At 41.5% G+C, this 22478-nt stretch overlaps 1 protein-coding gene across 3 annotated transcripts in view; it reads right to left on the bottom strand.

The window, feature by feature from the left end:
- Positions 1-21257, bottom strand: part of RNF144A (ring finger protein 144A) — a 66084-nt gene extending 44827 nt beyond the window's left edge. For 2 of the 3 annotated variants that reach the window (XM_069011544.1, XM_069011543.1), the window contains exons 1-2: positions 21115-21257; positions 4154-4236 (exon numbers count right to left, since the gene is read on the bottom strand). The gene's annotated coding sequence lies outside the window, so the exon portion shown is untranslated. The remainder of the gene's footprint in view (positions 1-4153; positions 4237-21114) is intronic. The other variant, XM_069011545.1, reaches the window with a different exon arrangement.
- Between the last annotated feature and the right edge of the window lie 1221 nt (positions 21258-22478).

Raw genomic sequence — 22478 nt, 5'->3', positions numbered from 1 at the left:
AATCTAGGGACAAGAAAATTCTCAAGTACTGCTGTAATGGAGTTGTGTACATTGCATTCAAAAAAAAAGTGGAAGACCTCTTGTGCAAGCTTAGAACTGTTATGCAGCAACAAGACTCTTTTGCACAAGATAAATGATTGCTGCAAGGTATGCAGCAGTTGCCTAACTCTTTTATAAAGGTCAAAATATACAACAGCAGACAAATGTCTTGACTTGTGCCTCCTTCCCTGCTTCATACATTGCCAGTACATTCCAGCACACTTAATACTTTGTACATCTGGAGTAGTCAGCGTCCTCTATACCCTTTCTCACATGCTGAGCTGGAAAAAATGAACCATTCCCAACTCCACTAACTCTTGCAATCCCCTCTTAGAAAGGTGAATTTTACAGAACCTGGAACAAACCACAAAAAGACAATTTCACATATACACAGAATCCATATGAAAAGTAAACATTCACAGCCAGATTTAGTCCTTCAAAAGAGGGGAGAAGTAACTCCTAATCAGGTTTTGGTACATGGTACAACACTAAAACATCTCTATGTTAGAAGCTAATACTGATTAAAAAAAAAAAACAAACTGCCTGCAACAGCAAAATGACAAAAATATATGAAAACAAAACCCCTCCAACATTTGAAACAAAGCCTCAGAAACGCAATCTACAGCTATTTATTTCAATAGGATGCTAAGTTCTTCTGCAGAAACAGAGGGGCATTCAAAACTAAGAAATAAAAACCACAAAGGCTGAGAAGGCCGTGTCTGGTCAGAATCACTTCCATGTTGCTCTGAACGAGCCACAGATCCAAACATACAAACAACCAGGTAAACAAGGAAATACAGATGGCTTTCAAATGAGCTAATTTACTTTTACAAATTTTGCTTACTGATAAATATTTCCCACTTTCAAACCCTTCTTTATTAGTGGGGAAGATTTTTTGTGAATAAAGCTAACAAAGACATTTAGTTTTTCATGAACTATAATTAAAAATAAATTTCACTTTGCAGCTGACAGAACAGAATGAGTTTGTCACCTCCACAATGCAATTCTTTCTTCATGTCACAGGCTGAAAAAACACTTCTTGACTTTTGTAGACAGATATTTACATCTTTATTAAATTTCATTTTACCTACCAGTTTCCTATGTTGGACTGAGCCAAGTTGTGCCTTTGGCTACTGCTATAAGACATAGCAATGATGATTATGATAATAATAATAATAATGCAAATTATTACTGTATCACTCGTTCTTGATCACCCACTTGTCACCAAATTACAGTACAATGATTCAGTTCATATAGGTCTTAGCTGCATTAAGGTTACAGACAGCTACTTAGAAAACATCTTTTTCTGAAGCAAAGCCAAAATATTTTGATTGCTTCCTTTCACCATGAAATGAAACATAAGAACCATTTTAAGGTTATAAACAATGAGAGACACGATCAACTCTAATAGAAAGTCCCACAATTGCAAGCCAACACTAGATCATTAGAGAAGAATTTTGCATTTTACTGGCAAACTCTGACTTTCCCCATCTGCTCCCTTCTCTCTCTACTAATGAGCAGGAGCAAGCTATGAAAGCATGTCTAAAGATGACAAGAGCAGAAGCTTCTCTAGATGCTTAGCAAAGATCAATGAGCTGTCCCCCTATGTTCACTATCACACTGACAGGAGTGGCAGGCCCTTGCCTGCCAGATGAGGAAAATCAGAGGGCAACACTCCTCTGCTTTGTATTAATCATCTGAGCTATGTATGGTATGTTCTTGTTCTTTACGCAAATACCTCATGATCATCTGTGTGCCACAAATATTTTCTAATACAGATCTCTGCCAGGACATGCTCCATTTCAGTAATCCTTTAGAGCCATTTCAGTAAAATAGGGTTGGAGACCAGCAGAAAGATTCAAGAACTCAAGGCACATTTCAACTATGTACGTTCACAAGATGCCAGAGCTTCTCTCACACTGATCGAAGGCCAGGAATGATTATACAAGTTCACAGTTGTTTGACTTTTGCCAGAACTTAGGTTTCCACTTATTTGAGAAAATGAAAAAAAGAGTGACCAGTTATGCATGCTTTTTCAAGACAATGGACACAGCTCCTGAAAGTACTTTACAAATGCTTTTTCCTTTGTGTTTCAGAAAATGAGATAAGGTGCCTGGAGAGGTTTGAAGATCTTTAGAGGCACCTCAGCAGAAAACTAAAACAGCAAGGTGTGAACAGAACAAGCTGCACTGCTGGTAAGAACATGGTGGTGAATGTGGGAAGAAGCAGACCACTATGCCTGAAGGCATGGGACTCTTCAGGAGAGGGATGGAGACCTGAAGGAAGGGAGAGAGGCTGAGGGACCTTGGCTCATTTAGCCTCCCACATGGAGATCAAGAAGAGATACAGTCACTCCTGGAATATCCATGATGTAGGGTAAAGTACATCACCAAAGGGGAGAGGAACTGTTTCAAGAAATCAGACATGTATAAACAGACATGTATAAACTTGCCATTTTCCACTTCTTATAGGGATTTTCTTCAAGTTTCTAGGTATCAGAAATAAATGTGTTTCTACTATGGCTTTCTAAAAGTAGGAAAAATGCTGATTACTTGTAAACTGAAAGTTTATAAAAGGAATTAACTATCTACAGCCCAAACTGTGATGGACACACACACACACACACAAATTCTTTTTGATTCTTTGTATTTAAATTTTAAATCAACTAGTTAAAGAAGAAAACAATAAAACTGTAGATTTATTTTTTTTAACCTCAACATGTTTTTTAAACAAGGGATATGATAGACAGTATCAGACATCTTGGTTTTAAAATAAAATTTATCTCTCTTCTTCCCCCTCCATTTAGAGTTTCTGCTTATAAAAATACGTGACAATACAGACTTTTCCACTTAGTACTAAAGAATGGAGCAGAAAAAAAAAGCCTAGATGAAAAATATTTCAACTAGCTATATAATTAAGAAGTACTTCTTTATATTAAGATATGTAACTCAAACAGAGCATACAGATTGTTACATTAAATCTTCAGTACTCAAATACAAGCCAATGAGGGTATGATTATGTTTCCACAAGAGGTTTTTCCTGTGATCAAAGAGTCAAGCAAGAACACCATTACACTTTGATAATTAAGCCAAGAACATGAGTTTCAAAAAGGAGGGGAAAAAAAAGTACAATCTGCCAGTGCATAAGTATATGACTTTTTAGTACTATTTCCAGAAGATGCATATGGACAGAAGTGGCAGTGCTTGGAAAAATGGAAAGCTACCAACAGCAAGTCACAAGCTCATGCAAATGAAAAATCTAGAGCTGTCATTATTTCTGCATACAGCCACATATTAGAGCAAGCATAATGCAGAACTTGCAGCTCTAGCAATATTCACGGGATGACCTTTTCCAAACCACAGAGGAATAGATAGGTTTTAATTATTTAAACACAAGTAAAAGATCAGTAGATAAGTATGTACTCTGTTTTTTGTTTGACTGGAGATACATTTACCAATTCTATCAATAATTAGCTATGGAGTACATATAGAACTGTAGCTATCTCAAAAAGGAAATGACTATTATCTCACTCCTTTATTTGGAGTATATGGGACATATGGAGGACATGGGATATGGAACTATTAAATCAAAAACCATATATGAAAGCAAAATAGGCTCTGCTACAGAGATAAAGATATATGTGTTTTGTATGTGTGTGTATATATATACACACACATATGTATGATATTTAGAGATTTAAAAATAAAAGCCTAGTGAGCCCATTTTAGGTAGTACCATAAAACTGTGCTTTGAGGACTACTATCAAACAAGTCTCTGTGACTTGGATTTTGCTAGGAAGCTAATTAGAATGCAGATTTGGTTGTTTTCCTACATTTCTTTGGTAAATGAACCAACTTTTTTCATGCTAGAGATCCATAATTAAAAGCAAACTTTGACAAATTCCCTCCTCTATACTACCCCAGGCTATGTGGCTTCCACTTTTAGGGGAACCACAAGAGCAATTCCAAAGACTGTAAAACCCATGTCTCAGGCATATTTTTCCCTTCCCACAGCTTCTGTTGGCATGAGTCCTATGAAAGTGTGGCTGCATTGAAAACTGCATCTGTCTGTGCCCTGGCCAAGTGTTGTCAAGACAGTCAAGGCAAACACCTACCACAACAATCTCTCCTTTGTCAGTCACAGGGATCCCATGAGAAAGCACCAACCAGTCTACGATTTCAGTAGTGTTAGACAAGCCTGAAAGAGGAAAAAATAAGGGTCACACTTTATTTCAATTGACTGTATAAAACAGAACTAAGAGCTCCATTTTGCCAAGGAGCTTTTAAAATTTGATAGCACGAACAGTCTTAGCAAAGACAGACAAAATTCACCTCCTAACCCTTGCTACTCTCTGCACTTACTGAATCAGTTTGTACTTATCAGCTTGGGAAGATTAATCCCATTACACAAGAGACTTTTACTGTTATTAATTTTATTTTTAACAATGATTTTCCAAGCCTGAAAAAAAAAAAAATTACATATTACTGTCATCTTGCATAGCTGCAGCCCACATTATCCAGAACTTCAGGAAAACATCACAAACTGTATCCAGATCTAGGTTTAGGGACTTCTTACATACAAAACCAGCAGTGACCTACAACAGCTTTCTACACACTTAGCAAAGCCATTCTAGAGATTGTACTGGGCAAACATACATACAAAACAATGTACAAAGCCCACTATGCTGAGCAATAATCACTCTGTAGGCAGAACATTTTAAAAACTATGATCAGATGGAAGCTATTGTGCAGCAGGAAGGCTATCACACAGTTGCCATCAGAGACATGGTGGGATGGCCAGCACAACTGGAGTGCTGCAATGGATGGCTGTAATTCTTCAGACGGGAAAGGCAAGGAAGCAGAAGCAGTGGGGGTAGCCCCGTATATTAGGGAATGTTTTGACTACCTCGAGTTTGATGATGATGACAAGAGGGTTTATAGGTGAGAATCAGGGGAAAGCCAATAAAGCAGCAGGAGTGATGTAATCCTAGCAGGAGTCTGTTACAGACCGTCCAACCAGGATGAAGAGGCAGATGAAATATGCTGTAAGTAGCTGGAAGAAGCATCATGATCAGTAGCCCTGTTCTTGTGGGGGAATTCAACTTCCAGATAACTGCTGGAAATACAATACAGCAGAGAGAAAACAGTCTAGTCCTGGACTGTGCAGAAGAACTTCCTCAATCAGCTGGTGAATCAGTCAACCAGAAGAGGTGTTCCGCTAGACCTCTTTTTCACAAACCCAGGACTTGTGGGTGATATGATAGCTGGAGACTGTCTTGGGCATAGCAATCACAAAATGATGAAGTTTTTGATTCCTAAAGAAGTAAGGAAGGAGGCCAAAAGAAGGACAGTTTATGACCTTGGCAAATCAGAAGGACTACAAGGATGTTGCGCGGTTATGCAGGGAGAAAATTAGAACAGCCGAAGCCAAACTAGAACTTCATCTGACTACTGCCATAAAAGACCATAAAAAAAACTTCCATAAATACATCAAGAAAAAAAGTTTCTATAAATACATCAGCAACAAGAAGGGCTAAGGAATACCTCCATCCTTTATTGGATGCAGGGGGGACAGCATAGTCACAAAGGTTGAGGAAAAAGCTGAGATAATAATACTTTCTTTGCCTCAGTTTTCAACACTAGAGTAATTGCTCTCAGGGTTAAGCAGCCCCCTGGGCTGGAAGACAGAGACAGTGAGCAGAATGAAGCCCTCATAATTCAAGGGGAAGTTGTCAGTGACCTGCTACACCACTTTGATACCCACAAGACTATGGGACTGGATGGGACCTACTCAAGGGTACTGAGGGAGCTGGCAGACATACTCACCAAGCTACCTTCAGTCATTTACCAGCAGTCCTAGTTAATAAGGGAGGACACAGGAGACTGGAAATTACCAAAAGTGACACCCATCTAAGAAGGGGCAGAATGAGGATTTGGGGAACTACAGGCCTGTCAGCCTGGTATCAGTGCCAGGGAAGGTGGCAGAGCAGATCATCCTGAGTGACATCACACAGCATGTACAGGACAACCAGGGGATCAGGCACAGCCAGCACTGCTTAGGAAAGGCAGTTTCTGCTTGATCAGCCTGACCGCCTTCTGTGACAAGGTGACAAGACTCCCCCATATGTGGCACTGGTGAAGCCACACCTCAAGAGCTAGGTGCAGTTTTGGGCCCCTCACTTCAAGACACTGAGGTGCTGGAGTGTGCCCAGAGAAGAACAACAGAGCTGCTGGAGGGTCTGGAGCACAAATCCTGTGAGGGAGCTGAAGGAGCTGGGGGCGGTTTAGCCTGGAGAAAACAAGGCTGTGAGGAGTGACCTTATCACTCTCTGCAACTACCCAAAAGGAGGTTGTAGCCAAGTGGGGATTAGCCTCTTCTCCCAGGTAAAAAATGATAGGAACAGAGGAGATGGCCTCAAGCTGCACCAGAGGAGGTTTAAGTTGGATATTAGCAAAAGCTTCTTCACTCAAAGGGTTGTCAGGCATTGCAATATGCTCTCCAGGGGAGTGGTGGAGTCGCCATCACTGAAGGTATTTCAAAGATGTGTAGATGTGGCACTCAGGGACATGGTTTCGTGGTGGACTTGGCAGTGCTGGGTTAACAGTTAGATTTTATGATCTTAGAGATCTTTTTCAACTAAAGAATTTTATGATTCTGTGAATTCAGAAAATAGCAACTGGCAGGAGTCCTACTTTTACTGCAAGCTATTTCCCATTTTGCTGATTTATCCAACAGTATTTTTTTCCTCAGAGATAAACCATCAGCTGAGTTCCTTTCCAACAAATACTTATAAAACTTACATACTCAAACTGAGTATATAGATTTTTAACATAAAACCTGTCTTTTGTTACCAAATCTAAAAAAAATGCAGCTTGGAATTAGTTTATAGCCAAACACACACAATTCTGATCTTTGTTATTCACCTCAACATGCTATTTAAAAATATTTGTAATTATTGAAGTATACCTTAACATTTCAAACTCCTAAAAATAAGCATTTAATTCCTGCAACATTCTCATCCTCCACTGATTTCCATTTAGAGGGACATGTGATATGGGAAAAATATCTACTATACTTCTAGAAAAAACAAACAAACAGTAGTTAGTGCTACTCAGGCAACCAATGCTCAAAAAAAGCTCAGATATATATATATATGTACTCTAAAATTCTAGGCTACTGATCAGTAATTCAGCCAACAGCTGTGTCACCAAAACAAGGTTCCCCCCTCACTTCTTCCATATCTTCCTCACTTCAACCTTCCCCTCCTTCTTTAAAACAAATCTTGCTTGAAAACTAGGGAAACTGACAAAAATTATTATTGCCCTCTTCCTAAATTATCTTGACCTTTCAGGAGGAAAACCAAAATCTATTTTCATTATGGTGTATCTACTTGTAAAATTACAAAACTGCTTCCTGGACATTGGGGTCAGAATGTCCATGGGATATATCAGATTGATAACCTGAACACAAATTATTACACATTTCCCAAATACCTGGATAGCAATAAGTAACTTTTACATGGATTACAAATACTGCCTGGGCATACGACCTGCCTTGGGCTGGAAACCTCGAGAGATTCACCGCTTTCTCTAATGGCAGGAAGGGCAATTTACTGGTTTGAAGTAACAGATATAGCTGTTCACCTTTCCATTTATAGCTCTTCAGACAGTGTTTCTAGTTATGCTTATCACTCTCTAAATGGGAGGAGGAAAATAAATTTAAAAAGGAAAGTAAAAAGAAATTGAGTACAATACACTTTCTTGTCAAGGGAGCTAAGATGCTCAGTCTCTCCTACAGTCAGGGTATGGCTAGTGTTTAAGCTGCTTTCAAACTCATTTCCTAAAGCTCTACCACAGATGTTTTTCATTTCTTCTGCCAGCCTTCCTTTTTAGCACACAACTTGTCCTGGGCCAACACTCTCAGTCATTGCATCAGCTTCATCTGACTTAGGCATCTCCTAATCTCTTTCTTCCTCTTAAAACCTTGCCCTTGCCAGCACCTCACTCAGCACTTCACTAACCTCTCTACCAGCACTTCACTCTACCTCTCTAACCTCTGCCTTCCTGGGGCCCTCTCCCACCTCTGTCTTGCAAAGGTGAGAGAGTTCCTGAGGAAACAAACAGTTCTTTATCAGCAGCGTTTGTCACTCCTCCTGTTTGCTCCTGGGCAATCGCTTCGAACCACAAAGAAACAGTTTACCCTCTCTAAGGGACGACCTCAGAGATTTACCTCCTACTCCAAGTCTCTCTCTCTCTCTCCTTATCCAAACTAGAAATTTCAACTTTTCTCTCTGACACTTCCTTGGAGTTATCCAGCTATTAGGTTAAGCTCTACACAGATATGGACAAACCTCTTATCTCCCCTCCCATACAAACTTTCCCAAGAGGCTTTTCTTGATTAGCCAGCATTCTGCCAGTCCCCCAGCCTGCAGACTGATCAAGAAGCTGTACGTCTAAATCCTGTAGAAAGAACATGCATATAATGTACATAAAATGCAGTCTTTTTTCTGATCTCTTAGACAACTAAAATGGTTATCCTGGTACTCAAGATCTTCCTCCTTTTCTCAGGCTTCAACCAAGTAAATCCAACTTCAAGAACTTCTGAAAGGACATACACAATGGTCATCACCTGTGCATGCTGCTGGACTATTTTAACTCTTTTATTGCTATTTAATTCACATACCTCCCCCCCCAACTCTTTTCCCATGATTTTAATACCCTTCTCAGTCTGTTTTCTCTTGATCGTTTTTACTAGTGTTTTGTCCCCCATTAGCAACAAGCAATTTATCTCACAAAGATGACCTGACTAATCAATCCATTCAACATTTTTTAGACATTTTTCTTTGGATGCAATGAAGTCCGCATTAAAATTATCTGAACAGAAACCAGTAACTACTAATAAAAATGCAGGCAGAAAAAAAGCAGCTGCTCACACTCCACCCTTTCCATATTAAAAAACTTCCAGGCATTTTTTCACCATTAATGATGATTGTAGGTCTTTCTATACCTCCTGAAGGTTTTCAAAAGACCTTTTAAAGATGTAAAAACAAGGATCAGACACAGAATTTGAGTGTTATTGCCATTAATGCCATGCCAGGAGAAAAATGCTTATTTTATAAATCCCATCAGCCAATGATTTAATTAGCCCTCTCTTTTCTGCCTGTAACAGTGCACTGGTACCTTTAGAGTTCTGTATCCAGCTTGATCCCTACACTTTTGCAGAGTTGCTCTTTTCCATGATGTAGTCCCTCATGCTTCATGTCTGGAAAACTTTTCACCAAAAAACCTGAATTCAGCCACATCCTGTAATACATACCTTTCGGTTTTACTCATCAAAAAGAAAGAAATCATTTTTTGTGGCTACTTACTTATTATTACAATCTGGTAATGACAGACTGGTAAACAATGTAATTGGATGCCTTCTTTTTTTTAAGCTTCTGTCTTAGAAATGAAAATCTTAAATGGTGTCTTGTCTAGGCCCAGTCCTGGAACATCTTGATTCTCAGTTTATTTCCCACAGATATCTATCTACTTGTTTATATTTTACAGTCAGCTGCTGCTCCATTCACCTGGCAGGCTTTTGCTGATGTGCTGTAATGTTTTTCCCAACAAGAAAGCTGTATTGTACAGAGCCACAAGCTGACAGACAGAATTAGGAAACCTGTGTCAGTCTCAGCACAGGGCCAGTGGCAGATGTGGAAAGAAAGGCTGTGGGATCTACTCTCTATTTGTGTGACAGCCCATGGGTCATCTGTTTTTTGTGTCAGCCAAGAGTAGCCAGGAGGCACAAATGGCTGTTAACTCATCTCTCTCCACTTCATCCTGTCAGAGCTTATGATGCAGCTCACAGCCTGGCAGCCACAGGGTCCAAGGACAAACGCTAAAGGACACATAGGAAAGAGGATGAGGTTTGACAGGTTATATGCATAAGAAGGAATTTCAGCTTTGGATTCTCACTTTACTTATAGGGGTGACAACTTGTGATTATGCAAAACATGTCCTCACCAACCTTCTTAGCTTTGTCAGGAGACAGCATTTCATACAGTGCTACACTGTCACCCCTACTCACAGGGGGAAGGGACACGGGATGAAAGACGAGATCCCACAGCAGCCAGGGGCACAACACACTGCTCAAAGGGAAATTCTGCTGTGCAAGGTATTTGACACAAACAGATTGAAGCCCTGTGTCAAGGAGACACAGAGCTACATCCTGGAAACTTAAGCAAAATTTAAGTGTACAGCTTAGAGAAGAGAGAAGCACGTATGAACTCCAGGTAAAGCTCTTTGCTGTGCAGTGCCAGCCTAAGTATGCTGTTGCTCAAGCCAGGAGAGGAAATTCCCATGGATTCTCTGAAGCAGAGTAGGCAGTTACCCACCTGCCACAGTCCTTCCCCTCCTTCCCTCTGGTTTACATATCCCAGACCATTTTCTCTTGGCAAGTGCTATTCAGGTTACCACAGCTGAACAACTATGTGACTGGCTGGTTCCCAACGGTGAGGTGCTTTTCATCAGATCAGATGTGGGAAGCCTTTTAAAGACTTTTTAGAGAAAGCAGCTACATGATTTCATGAAGACAGAAAAGCTCAAAGCACAGTGATAAAAGGCATTTTAACAGATCCATTCATACTAATACAGGAGATACTGTGTGCTGAAAACAGGGAAATATAATACATTTCTAGCATGATAGGCCAGAAGATTTAACTGCTAGCTTTGCTTTGAACCTGACAGCTATTACTACTCTACTAACTCTTGGATGCACTTCCAAAGAAGCTCTGTCATTTTAGATTTTTAAGAAGAGGTGGTTGGATTTAACTATCAGGTTTATTATAATATGTTCAATAGAAAAGCACAACGAATTAAGCCTTTGTGAGAAGACAATTACCCACCACATACACACCTGCTCATTAAAAAGCTGGAATGGAAAAGATCTTCCCTGTATTTATTTTTCCCTCCAATGAAGAACAAACAATGAAAACCTATGGTTAAAACAATGAAATCACCATTTCATATTCATTTTACTGGATGAGCTTTTCTAAGCCTTCCAGATGATCCCCAAATGCAGTAAAGTTGAATAAATATTGTATGGGGAGAGGTAGGCATATCACATCATTTAGAAAAATATTATAATTGTGTAGGGAAAAAAAAATGCTTTTTCCAGATGGCTAGTCTAATTTCCTAGGGAAAAAATATTAAAATAGTGTAACCACTATTGGGACCTGAGTGCAGGGTAAAAAAAGTCTAAACTTTGCAACTTGTCTATCCATCCCTCATAACTGTATGAGAACATAAACCCATTTTTAATTCCTTCATTTACAAATATTTTTAAAGTTATTGTTCACTTACAAGCAGCAGAGAGAAATTAAACTAAACAGGGGTCTAAGGTTCAGTCTGACCTAGAAATCAACACTTGACTTCATTTTGACAGTCAATCACAAATGGACCAAAAGTTGCCAGTCATCTCAGATACACTGAAACACACAAGGGATTTGACTGAAAGAAAGAAAAAAAAGGAAATACAGTCTTCCATTTTGAAGATCCCAGATTCACATTCCTGCAATCCTGAAGCATCTACATTCCCTCTTGAAACATGACCACACAGAAGATGGACTGGGTGAAGAGAAACACACAGGGCAACTCCTCTCAGGCTACAAAGTGGCCACACAACACACGAAGGGACACAGATGTGAACTGTGGTACAACTGCCTTTTGCACAGCCTAAGCCAGATGGACTGACTTGGCAATGGCTCCATCACTGCGACTGCCAGTGAGCTGCACAGCCAAAACAAAGGCACAACAGAAGGCAAGAAACTGATACAATGGCATTATCCCAAAGCATATGCTCCCTGTAACCCTGGAAGTTTTGGGGATAGTCTCCCTATGCCTGTTGCATGCGAGCTGTACAGTGACTGTCAGTACTCTTCTATACGTTGTTCCGTGTCAGACATTTCCCAAAGGCACTCTATCAGTTAAGAGAGGACTATGGTTTTTGGATGGAAAAGGGAATTAGACATGCAATTTATCTTCAGTTTTCTGCCTCAAGTTTCCCATGTAGTCTCAAAAACAAGTCAGTCAACCAACACCCCCCTCCTAACACACACAAGAGAACACAGGGACAGTGTGTGAAAAGAGGGAATCCAAATAGGAACTGTCATGAAGGAGAATACAGATCCACATACAGAGCACACAGCCCCTTCCCTGTGTAATCATTTATGACAAGGCACGCAATGCTGCAATTCATAACACCACAGTAGCCAAAGGCCCATTCAACCTGGCTGCCTTCATGGCTAACACCAGACAACCCTGAGAGGGTTCTGGAATAACTCACATCTTTCCCATCATACAGCACTGCTCATTCACTAACGGGCACATTAAGCTTTCACACATTCAGAGTTCATACAGTTTAAGACGTACCATCAAATGCCCAACATTTGTTCATTTTGGGACAGACTGCCCCAAAGCCTCTCTTTGCATTTGCATGCTTTGCGTATGTGGTACTTCTCCGGAATAGATGACATCTACAAAAGTATACTGCATTCAGATGAAAACCACTGTATTTGTATTATTCTTTTCTGAGGAGTTCATATCTTATTTTCTTTGACAGTTTCATTATATTCCTTAACTGTTAACATCCACAGAAAATATCAACATTCAAATACAGCAAAATATTTTTGGAAGTAATTTATGCAAAGTATCACTATTTCAAAATATCCTCATTTCCTGGTTTCCATGTACTGAATGGCTGCTGAGTAGGAAAAAGAATATGGAGGAGAAGAAACTGGAAGAGGCTTTTTGTATTATTGTATCAAAAGTAACTTGTTTTAGAGAAATATGAAAACAGTATATTCAGGAAAAAAAAGTTCTCTGTTAAACGAGGGTATCTTTCCTGATCCATGCAGACTTTCCATCACTGTAGGTATAGATAATAATTTTAAGTGACAAGAGCCACCTCAATTAAAGAGAGTCAATTTGGCACTTAGACTCCCTAAGCAGATAATGATGCAATAACAGAAAGTACTGTTACAAAGCCCTCTTGAGCATTTAAAAAATGCATTAAAACATGATGTGCTTTATCTAATGCATACATTAAAAAATTAAGTGTCTGTATAAAATCTGAACACTTATAAAATAGGAACACAAGTTTTAAATTTTTTCTTATTTTCTTGTTACAGCATTTACTATTTTCAGGTAGTGGAATTCTACATATTTTCACTGAATGAAAAAAATCAAAGCCTGATGAATGCCTGGGAACAATCTCATTGAGTAACTGCCGATTTTCTCCCGCTCGAGCACTGAAACATTTGGACAGCAAACACAAAGACTTTATCTAACATGAAATACCTAAACTCAGGTCTACAGCTCCTACAAAGAGCATTTCCTGCACATTTCCAGGAAGACCTATTTGCTGATGGTCAGATACTAACCTTCTGTAGCCTTTCAGCAATTTACAAGAGCTCAGATACATACTGTCTGTCATTTAAGCCTGCTTGTTTTAAGTTTCTTTGATTGCAAAGATTTATTTTTTTTTTAGGAGAATGATTTCCTCTCTTTCCTGTAAAGCTCCAGATACTGTGAATTCTTCATAAAGAATAGGGCTGGATAAATCCCATGTTAAGGCAATCACATGAAAAGTCCCTTAGTATTGAGAAAACACGTGGATTTTCACATTAGTTGAGATGGTCTTGATAGGACATCCTTATGTGCACATACTGTTTTACTCCAGAACTCTCCAGGTTATAATTTTAGTAACACCCTGTCCAGCACAGCACAAAAACTGTTTTGTGGGGTTTTTTTGTGGGTTTTTTTCCCCCCTCTGAAAATAGCACCGTCTTTGCCCTTCCACAGTTCAAGATCAGAACTGGTTGATACCACAGTGAAAATACACTGTTATTTCTATGAAAAGGATGGGTTCAGTCTCATGGGGTGAGAAATGAAGCTGCACAAGAAAAGATACTAAGGTGAAAGGGAGAAAGTAGAGATCCTCACCAACCCTGCTGCCCTTGCAGCAATCCCTCCTGAAGCTGTCACTAACAGCAGTGTTGCCTGCCAATAACACGGTACATCACTATTATTAGCACAACGAAGGGGCACAATAGTTTGACTCTTCCTTATATTGGGAGCTGTGGTAAATCATCCCATCCAAAAACAACTATTCCTATTAATAAAAGCAACAAGGACATGCCTGTATTGGTCTGAAGACCAATACAGTAGAATCATGGAGGACAGGAAACAAAATCAAACCGAAGAAACCCCCAAAAAACCTATGCAGACCTTTCAGACAAGACAGAGCAAAACAGTAAACTTTCCAAAAAAGAGCAGACCCTGAAAACACATTTATCTGTAACTATAAGAAAGCTTCACAGCAGTAGTCTAAATCAAAAAGCAGGGAACACAGTCATAAGCACTGTATTTCATTCAAATCTGTGAACTTCAGCTTTTTAAGGAGCTAATGGAAATGTGAAGTGACTGATGCAAATATTTAGCACTAACTGACAGTTTGCTAAAAAGACTATCACATTCTTTGGATTTATGAGTCGTATCTGAATTTGTCATTCCTTGATTTTTGACTAAATACGTAACATGAACTGAAGTTAGAACTACCTTGTTGCTCCCTCTGAAGTGAGACTTTATTTTTAAGACAATGACAACCTGGAACAAAAGAGAACAGAAGATAGAGAAGTGGCTTATCATACTCCTAGTGACTCTACAGATGCAAAAGGGCTAAGAGAGTAAGACCACTAAGAACTATTATGTTTCACTCTCAATAAAAGTCAGTGGTAAAACATTTAAGAATGGATTTTCAGACATAAATCCATGCAAAGTAAATGGCCAATGCTGCTGCTCCAGTGGGACATCACATCATGGAAGAAAGGAGATAGGTGATGGCAGGTCATATATTCTGAACACCACCACAGCTGATGCCCAGTGACAGCAGCAGTTTGATGAAGTCAAGCTGTTTGCTCCAGCAAGCAGCAGAGGTAAAAAACTACAGAGGAGAGAAGGATGAACTCACACTGCAGAGAATGGCTCCCTCAGAGCCACAAGGATCTGAAGTAAAGGACACAACCACATAGAGCAGAGACAACAACAGCATGGAGAGGTGCCAGGGTCAGCAGCATTGCTTTGAGCAAGCTTCACACAGCACCAATTTTTCCAGCATAACCTTCCCCAAAGGCCAAGGACTGACACATCTCATGGTAAAGAGAAACAAACAAGCTTGCAGACTTTAGATAAACTTACGCCCTGCAGGTGAGTGTGAACAGATGAACATCCATAAACTTAAAAACCTTCTGAGTGTTTACCATCAGAGCTACAGCTACACCCTTAGGAAGTGGTTGGCTTCAGTTCCTGTAGCAACTACAAGGCTCCCCACCATCTTGTGCCTAACCTGTACAGATTTCACTTCTCAGTGATTAACAGGAAGAGCTGACTGCTCTGTTTTACCTGAGGCACAAAGCTTATGACCTCAGCTTGGTCTTTGGAGCAAGCCAGAGCCCAGCAGGCTCAAAGTCTGGTCCTCAGTGATCAACGAGACTAAACTTCAAGATGAAATCAGCATCAACAACCCACTGGAGCTGGCATGTGCATCCTGCAGCTGTGACTGTGGTTATCCTACTTCTCACAGCTTTCCAGCAACAGTTAGTGAGACCTAATGAATACTGTCACTACATCTTCCCTAGAAAGCTAGACTCGCACAAACAACTAAGAAACAGTAATTGACACAAGCATAACCTAGTGATTTTAAAGTAGAGAGAAATCACCAGCAAACCTTTCAAAAGATAAGATGTCAATAAATATCTCAAGTACAAAGAAAAAAAACTGGAAAGCTTTAATAAAAGCTGTGGCTTGGTTTGGTTGGGGTTTGGTTGTTTTTTTTTAATTTAAATATGGTCTGCCTTTCCACAAATCTAACACACCTTATATACCTTCAACGTGTATCCTTGGCCAGCACTTTTACCACAAAAGTAAGGACAGTATGCATCAAAGGTAAAACTAATGCATGATTAATCTAAGAAAGTAAGTGTAGGTGTTTTCTCCTCTAGGTTCCAACTGCATGACAGGAAATACATTATTCATGAAGGAAGATGATGGTACAACATTAATCAAGTCAGCATGACAAGACAAACAAAGACCACAAGATGTATTCAACAGATACCAGTGTGCAAAAAGTGATCAGCTAACTGAAAGGTTCACACAGAGTCTGTTTACAGAAAACAAATACTGAGGAGAAATACAGAAATAAGATGGAACTGTTTGAATTTGCATCCTATTAAGTCTTGTTCCATTTGGGGAACAATCTTTATACAATACAACTACAAAAAAAAGTTTCTGAGTGCCTAAAGTATTGTTATTACAAATCAAAATTGTTAAAAGAATTATTTTAAGTCTTGTCTTTTATTAAACTGGAATTCACATAAGCAGGACATATGAAGAACAACAATAAAATAAAATCCTTTATAAACCAATGAATCTTTCCTTTCATATCATGTACTTTTTGCCATATTACAAGGCTACTTAGGGCTAAAGACTAAACACTTGCTCTTCTTCATATTCAAAACTATTGCAAAATATTCAGAAATGAAGGAACAGTATAATTTGAAACAGTGTCAACAATGTAAGTTGATTTGTAAGCAACTGAGCCAGTAAAACTCAGTTTCCTAGGAATGTGTGTCAAAGTTGCAGGAAGAGTTCAATCTCTCCTTCAGCAGGCATCTTTCCATCTGGTGAGGCTACCTACTGCCAGAAAAGGTGTAGATTTATTGGAAATAAGCTACCACCCTCTCACAAATGCAACTGGAATTGCTCAAAAGATTTAGAAACTAAGAGCAAGAATGAAAGTTACACATTCACAAGAGAGTTGCATGCAATCTCCGTTTTCTCAGAAAACCAGGCTAAAAATATACATACACTGACTGCAAATAGCTTGGTCTTGAACTTGCAGTTTCTGTCATAAGACTGCACTGGAGACATGAGCCTGACCACACCAGTCACAGAGCACTGCTCTCATTCTGTCTGGATGGATGTACTTCTTAATACAGGAATAGAGAGACGAAGGGAAAACTGTTTCCCTTAAGTACCAATAGAAGGAAACCCAGACTTAAAAAAAGAGGACAAACATTGTCTGAAGCACCAGGCCCAGAAAAATACAGTTGCTTTACAGAATGCAGCAAGACCCCTCCTATCACCAGAGGGAGGGTGCATTTGGGCAAGGAACACTGCTCACCCACATCACCACAGCCATCCTGTGTGGTCACTAAAGGGACGCAGCCCTGACTGAAAACATTGTGTAGGACAGAATGCAACCACTTCTGATGCTTCTGTCAGACCTACCCCCACCAGATGCTGTTTAGAGTAACAAAAGAGTAAAAAAATATGTATTTATATACATACATTACATAAAATATTGTATAGAGCATATGTTTTATATACATACACACATAAAAGGTAATTAATATCTGTGAATTATAAAATCCACACATAGATCCTCCTCAGTGATAAAACATGAAGCAAATCAACTGTTAAACAGCAATGACAGAAATAAGCATAGGAAGAAGCTGATCATGTACCAGATTATCAAGGACCAATAATGGATTTTTGTCTCAATATATTTTCCTAATTCATTTTCATATTCCTCATATTTCCTATTCCTGGCTAAATGTAAGAGTCCTCTACAAGGGCTAGATGTGTGCAACAGTACAATTCTTATCCTATACATGATCTACTTATTAGAGATTGGAGTTGAGATGAAGGCTGGTCAGCTGAAACTGCCTCCAAGAACCATAGTGATAGCTTTCATAACCTGTAGTTCATACTGGAGTTTTGTGGTTACAGGAAATTACCCAAATACTCCAGAAACAGAACAGTCAGTAACATTTCCACGTGAAATTCAAGAATAAAGACTCCAAAACTATGAAATCTGGCAAAGCAGTGATCTGTACAAACAAAGCTGAACATTCGTATGTCATGAAAAAAATTATGCCTGAACCTGGTAAATTAGAATTTTATTTTCCAGACAGCCTGCAAGACCCATCTATACTCTGAAGTATTTCAGATGATCCATTGGAGAGCATGACAAGAAAAAGTTTATATTAAATAAGCTGTAATGTATTTCTTCAAACACAAATAATTTCTGTTCAATATAAACATGATGTAGTTGTATTAAACTGTCATAGTGATACCTGGAGGACAACAGCAAGGTGATTCAATGCAACAAGCTACCACCCACTTGCTGTTCTTTGAATGAAAAGATGAAAATACTGCTGCAATAAGGAAATAACAGTCATGCCAAGACTAGAACCCTCTGAAAAGATATTTTTTCCTCACAGTAAATAAAAAGTTACCAGACATATTGATTCACTTTCTCTGTTCCTCATTTATTTCAGCCTTTTTGAGAAAAGTCACTTATAGTGTTACCACTTTAAGTGGTGCCATCAGCAAACAGTCAAGCTATTTGAAAATCCATTTTGTATGATCACTGCCAGCTCCAGAATTTGCTGACTGCATATGCAGAAAAACTGTAAGCATTTTTGATCCCAGCTGATTAAGAAATACAAAAAAAACTTTCCTATCACTTTGCAGCACGCAGCCAGAGGAGTAAGTATATTTTCAACAGCTCCTCCAGCCATCAGAAGTGAAAAACAGACATTATCATTATGATCTTTTAGTTTGATCTCCTTCAAAAGGTCAGGGAAAGATGAATTTTATGAGCTTGTTTCTGCAAAGCAAAACAGAAAAGGATCCTGCCTTATAAAAAGAACAGCTGACCACAGCCTCAGTTGGACATGGCAGAATCACTACACCACTCAAACTGAGTGGTGGGTTAGTTTGTAATTGTTTTCCATTTCTTTTTTGTAATTCAAGATGCAAAAAGGAACACAGTGAAAAGCAAGTCTTCTAATGAAACCACAGACTACTAACTCAACTGCATAACTACTGATATTAATCCACAGGAAATATAGTGATAAGTATAACAGGCTCCAATTCCACTGCTGCATCAGGTCTCTAGGAGAGAAAAGGTCTGTGCTCGCTGACCAGGCTGCAGGATGATCAGAGCCATTATTTTTCCCTGAATCAGCACTGGGAGGGCAAACAAGAGTTTTCTGCCAGCCTATGAGAGCATTCTTGTAAATACAGCAGATATACTGAAGCCATTCATACCCATTGCATGACACTGCAGCCAAAATTCATGTTTAAGACAGCAGCCTTGTCCTTTGGCTTAACTGAAAGAAAAGCTGTCAGAAGTTATAAAAAAACCCCACAAGAAATATGACAAATACTTGGAATGTAGTACTGGGGGGAAAAAAAACAACCCACACTTAAAACCAAAAAAGTTAAGCAAACATGTAGTATTTTTTCACCTACAAATGATTGCCTTAAAATACTGAATTAGGCAAAACAACAGTCTCTAAGTGAAGATAACTTACAGTACTGTGCCTCAAGGGCAAAAATCTACAATAAGTGCATACAATAAACACATGATTTGATCTAGCAGCTCCTAGGATATGAATTATGGTGATTTAGAAATCAGGAAAAATCAACCTTCTCTTTTACATAAAGGATGGCTTATACAAAGTACGTTTAGCAAATTGAAACACCCATCATTGTAATATTATTTCAATCACAGATGGTTTTTCCCCCTCATAATACACAGATTGCACAAGTGGATAATGATAATGAGACATGATAGGAAAGGGGGGGGGACTAAAGAAATAAAATTTCATCCCAGGGGGCAAGGATGGTGGTGGGGAAAAGCCTGTCTTTTTCAAGACACTCCTAAACAAAAGGAACTATTTCTCCCTCCTACCACCACTCTTCTCATGTGATCTTGCTTTTCTTGGATATTTAACAAACTTCATGTCAAGTCACTTTGATACCTCACTGCCAGGAAAAAATAATCTAAGTTTTCCCACACTGTAAAGTCCCATTTAAGTATAAACTAAGCATTTTCATTAAAGGCACAAATCTCCCCCTCACCATACTATAACCCCACACACTTTTTTACCCACCCCGATCACTCTTTCACTAGCTTCTGATGCCTGCGAGAGAAGCATACACAAGCAGACAACCAGCCACCAGAAGTTAAACTACAGATGTAATCTCTCCAGTAGCACTCTGCCCAAGAACATGTAACTTCAGTTTAGCCACTCCTGGGCCAGCGCTGATAAGATAATGTGAAATGAAGCAATCCATTTCACAATGTAAACAGTTGTTTGGCTACACGGGAAACAATATAAACAAATGCATCTATTTATAAATCATTATTTTTACTTGTTGTAGAACAGGAATATTATGTTCCAGGGCAGAAGTAACAGTATTTCCAAGAAAACAGCAAAAATTCAAACAGCTGGTATCTTCTTCCATCAGCATTCCCCGCTGACAGTCCCTGTTCCAGTTCTATAGAAGTCATAAACCCATGATGCGGGGCCTGATCTGTTCAGGAACAAGATACCCTTGAGCCAGCGGGTGGGGAGGAAACCTCATTATCGTACCTATGGGTTCTTCCAAAAGCTCAAAAAAGTCAACAGTAACATCTCTTCAGCTCAGGGAAGGAAAACGCGAGCCTTTTCCTACTCCTTCCACGCCTGCAACCCAAACGAACCAATTTCTCCCCAAGCTGCACACTTCGCTTGTACCAAGAACACGGGCTGCGGATGGCACTTCACAGACCCCTATACTCATTACTTCTCCCTCCCCGAAGAATGGCTACTGCACTCCAGGGCACTGGGCTCTTTCGCTCATTTACGGAAACCCCAAGACAGAGCACACGCGGGGCTGAGGAGCCGCTGTCATTACGCCCCCGACTCGGCGCTCCGCCGGCGGCAGCGCTTCCCGCCGGCAGCCTGCGCCCTGCCGTGCCCTCCTCACAGCCAGGCACCGCTCCCGACACAGAGCCCTGCCGGCCCGGGGCTCCCGGCGGGCAGCAGGGATAGGGACAGCGATACCGCCGCCCCGGGGAACGCACGGCACAGCCCTTTCCGTAAAGGGGTCGCGGGTCCCCCGCGCGCTCCGGCGCCGCCTCCCGCTGCCCCACCGCCCCGCCGGGGTGAGCGACGTCTCCCCACCGCCCCGGGCGCCTTACCGTGCCGCAGCAGCCTCTGCCGGCGCCGGGCGGCCCGCGGCGCTGTCCCGCGTTATCCCGCGGAGCCACGGCAGGACGCCGCCGCCCCATCCATGATCTCCACCTCCCGCGGAGCCGGAGTGTGCGCGGCAGGCGCCGCTCCCGGTCTTTTCTCCGGCGGGGGAGGAGGAGGAGGAGGGTGGGGTGAGGGCGGGCGGGGGCGGGCGCGCCCGCGGCGGGCGGTCGCCATTAACGGCCGCGCTCGCGCCGCCGCCCACTTTGAAGCGGCCGCGCCGCGCCAGGCACAGCGGCGCCCCCTGGCGGCGGCGGGAGGCGCCTCCCGGCCCGCGGCCGCGGGGATCCCGGGGTTTCCCGCTTGGCAGCGCCGCCGGCCCGGGCGTGCCGAGCCGAGCTGAGCCGCCGGTTTTTCTGTGAAGTTTGTCATCTGCTTGAAACAATAGCACCTCGGGTTGCCTGAGCGTGATAGCCCGGGCCCAGCAGGTCCGTCAGCGGCAGAGAGAACAACGGAGCTGGTTGTGCAGAGGAGGCGGGAGTTTGTCCTGCCTTCCAGGGAAGGAAGGAGGGGAGCGCACGGGAGCCATGACGGGCACGGCTCTTCTGCGAGCGCTGTTCGAGCCTCCCTGTTGCTGGTGTCTGTACGGAGCAAGGGCCAGTGCTCCTGCGACAGGCAGGGAGGCACAGCAGGATGCACACCGAGCTGGCGTGCGAATGGGAGCTGTGTGGTGGGTTCACCCGGCGCAGCTCAGCCCTGGCCCGGGCCGCTGCGGGGCTGACACACGGCACAGCAGCCACCCCGGGCTGACACACGGCACAGCAGCCACCCCAGGGTGACACACGGCACAGCAGCCACCCCAGGGTGACACACGGCACAGCAGCCACCCCAGGGTGACACACAGCCCAGCAGCCACCCCGGGCTGACACACGGCACAGCAGCCACCCCAGGGTGACACACGGCACAGCAGCCCCGCGCACGGGGCACACAGCATCTCGCTGCGGCACTGCTGCTGGGCACCCTCACACCACCGCAATATGCGGGGGGGGATGGCACGGGGTGGGGGGCGTAAAAAGCTAAGCATCCTCTCACACACAGGCAAATACTGTGAAAAGCTCAATTCAGATTGTCTAGTACAAGAGTTTACACCGAGCCTGAAGATGGGAGATGAGCTTGAGAAGCTGCTTGTCTCCAGTCTTCTAAATAGACTGTCTTTTCTCTCTTATTTACATAACAGAAGATAATCTTATTTTTGTCCCCGGATATTTATGGATAGCTGCGCCTTTCGTATCAGCTGTCATCTGAACAGCACAAGGTATTTGAACTGTCTTCTCCCAGCACAGCCCAGTCCACTCAGGCTTGTAACAAGTGC

This window comes from Aphelocoma coerulescens, chromosome 3 (assembly GCF_041296385.1).
Source record: "Aphelocoma coerulescens isolate FSJ_1873_10779 chromosome 3, UR_Acoe_1.0, whole genome shotgun sequence".
NCBI classification, from domain to species: domain Eukaryota; kingdom Metazoa; phylum Chordata; class Aves; order Passeriformes; family Corvidae; genus Aphelocoma; species Aphelocoma coerulescens.
The sequence above is the reverse complement of the archived record's forward strand: the minus strand, read 5'-3'. Positions and strand labels throughout refer to the sequence as shown.